The sequence below is a fragment of the Octopus sinensis genome, linkage group LG14, assembly GCF_006345805.1.
Source record: "Octopus sinensis linkage group LG14, ASM634580v1, whole genome shotgun sequence".
NCBI classification, from domain to species: domain Eukaryota; kingdom Metazoa; phylum Mollusca; class Cephalopoda; order Octopoda; family Octopodidae; genus Octopus; species Octopus sinensis.
The window spans coordinates 67,683,524-67,686,023 of record NC_043010.1 but is presented as its reverse complement, the minus strand read 5'-3'; the positions used below and the strand labels follow the sequence as shown (position 1 = coordinate 67,686,023).

The 2,500-nt window shown below is 37.1% G+C and overlaps 1 protein-coding gene across 3 annotated transcripts in view; it reads right to left on the bottom strand.

Annotated features, from left to right (window-relative positions):
- Positions 1-2,500, bottom strand: part of LOC115219108 (protein yippee-like 1) — an 86,883-nt gene that overhangs the window by 34,860 nt on the left and 49,523 nt on the right. The gene's annotated exons all lie outside the window — the stretch shown is intronic.

Here is a 2,500-nt window from a genome sequence, read left to right as displayed (position 1 = left end):
GCAAAGTCGACAGACCAACTGAATAAATATACCAGTAACGAACCAATTATAATGGCTACGGGTATAGATATATGAAATATATGTACGTTAGATGTGGAATTAAATCACATCTGTTAAATTACAAATAGAAAAAAAATGTAATTAAAATAAATTTATTAAATATTCAGACCCTTTTGTGACATTCGGGCCACCCTGTGCATCAGGAATGTATAGACACACAGAAGAGTGAAGCATAAACACTTATTCACCAGAAATACAAGTGAGCCATGAGCACAAACAAGCATATATATTCTGACATCGACCAGTTTAAACGATCGTAGAAAGCCCCCAATACCTGTCTTAACTAAAGCAAAAGGGTCTTGCTTCTAGGTTAGTGGCCAACTCGAATACTACAAGTATATATATATAAAAAAAAACCCTCTCAAATCTAAAAGAAAACAAACATACAAACAGTCAAACATCGTAAACCCTCATTGACCACATATGTGGTCCTTCAATTTGGTTGAAGCAGCAGCTAAATTCCATTAGATCACACCCAACCAGTTTAAAAAGAACAAAAAATGTTAGGGGGCATAGGTTGAATATAAAGAAAACTAAATAAATTCAATGGAGTGGTCACGCATGGAACAGCTTCCACCACAGGTCTGTTCGATCGGGAATAGCTTAGGGCTAAACAGCTTACAAGATCTATTTTTACAACGGAATTAGTTGATATGCAGGTTTGGGTAGCTGCGACGAGAATACATATACGTATGTATCTCTGTAAAACCATCGTATTAACGTCTACTTTTCCATGCTTGCATTGATGGACCAGACGGGATTCACTGGAGCAGGTTTTCTATGGCCGGATGCCCTTTCTGCCACCAACTTTCACTTGTTTCCAAGCAAGGTGATATTTCCTCTGGCCGGACATGTTTTTCACGGTGACACTCATTTACAATTACGGCACGAGGTCATACGTACGACGGGGTCTCATAATAGTTTCCTTCTATCAAATTCACTTCTACTGTAACCTCGGGCTTTGGTCATCCCGGGACAATGGCAGAAGAAACTTGCCAAAGGTGTCACGCAGTTGGTGTGGTGTGCATGTGTATGTACATACATATACTTACACACACATAGACACGTATAAAGACATTTTAGAAGTAAACCCACCTATCACCACTAAACATATATACACATAAATATACGTACATATACACACTCAAGTTAAATAGACGCACGGACACACACACAATTAAGATAAAAAGTTGTACAACTTAGAATCTACGTAGGATATCTATATCTATCCATCTATCTATCTATCTATCCATCTACCTACCTACCTATCAATCTATCATCTATCTATCTATCTATCATCTATCAATCAATTTCTATCCATCCATCCATCCACACGCATACACCTCAATTTACTTCGGGCTAAATCCAGGAATTTTTGGGGTGAAGGTTACAGCTGATACTTATTGATCCGAGTATTGGATTAGTAATTTATTTTATCGACACACGATGAAAAATAAAGCTGCCCTCGGTGGGATTTGAACTCAGAATGCAGTTAATAATAAGAATAATGTGATGGTGTAGGGGGTCAAACAAACAACAACACATCTTTGTTCAATGGTAGATCGCCTGGCATGTTTACGGACGTGGGTTCGTGTCCCACGAGCAGTCATCAACTTTTTCTATTCAATGGGTTTTTAACACTAACTACACACTATTATTTGCAAACTTTATTTGCTTTGAGATACACCGTCCCTAAAACATTAGTATAATTCTCTAAACCAGTGGTTTTAAATCAGAGTCCACGAAAGACTTTTGAGGGTCCACGCAAAACTGAGAATCCACAATAGTAATTTAAGGGCTCATGAAAAAATGTTACTTCAGATGTATCTATTGCAAGAAAAAGTTAGGTTTCTTTCTCTGGCGTTTTATATAATTCACCCTACACAAGTGAATGTGTGAAAAACAAAATAAGATTATTTACATTTGACGGATATTTGTCTTCATCTTGTTTGTTGTTAACACAGCGTTTCGGCTGATATACCCTCCAGCCTTCATCAGGTGTCTTGGCGAAATTTCGAACCTGAGTTCTCATTCCTAAGGTATTTTTCGATGTTGTTGATATTATTATTATTATTATTATTATTATTATTATTATTATTATTATGGCGTAGTGGTTAAGAGCGCGGGCTACTAACCCCAAGATTCCGATTTCGATTCCTGGCAGTGACCTGAATAATAATAATAATAACATCGAAAAATACCTTAGGAATGAGAACCCACGTTCGAAATTTCCCCAAGACACATGATGAAGGCTGGAGGGTATATCAGCCGAAACGCTGTGTTAACAAACAAGATGAGGACAAATATCCATCAAATGTAAATAATGTACATAATTCCTCATCTCTTAAATATAGAACAACAAAATAGCAATTTTGAAAGAGGTGCAGTAATCTGTCGCCATATCGCGGTCCACCTATCGCGGTTTATTATTTAAGCTTAT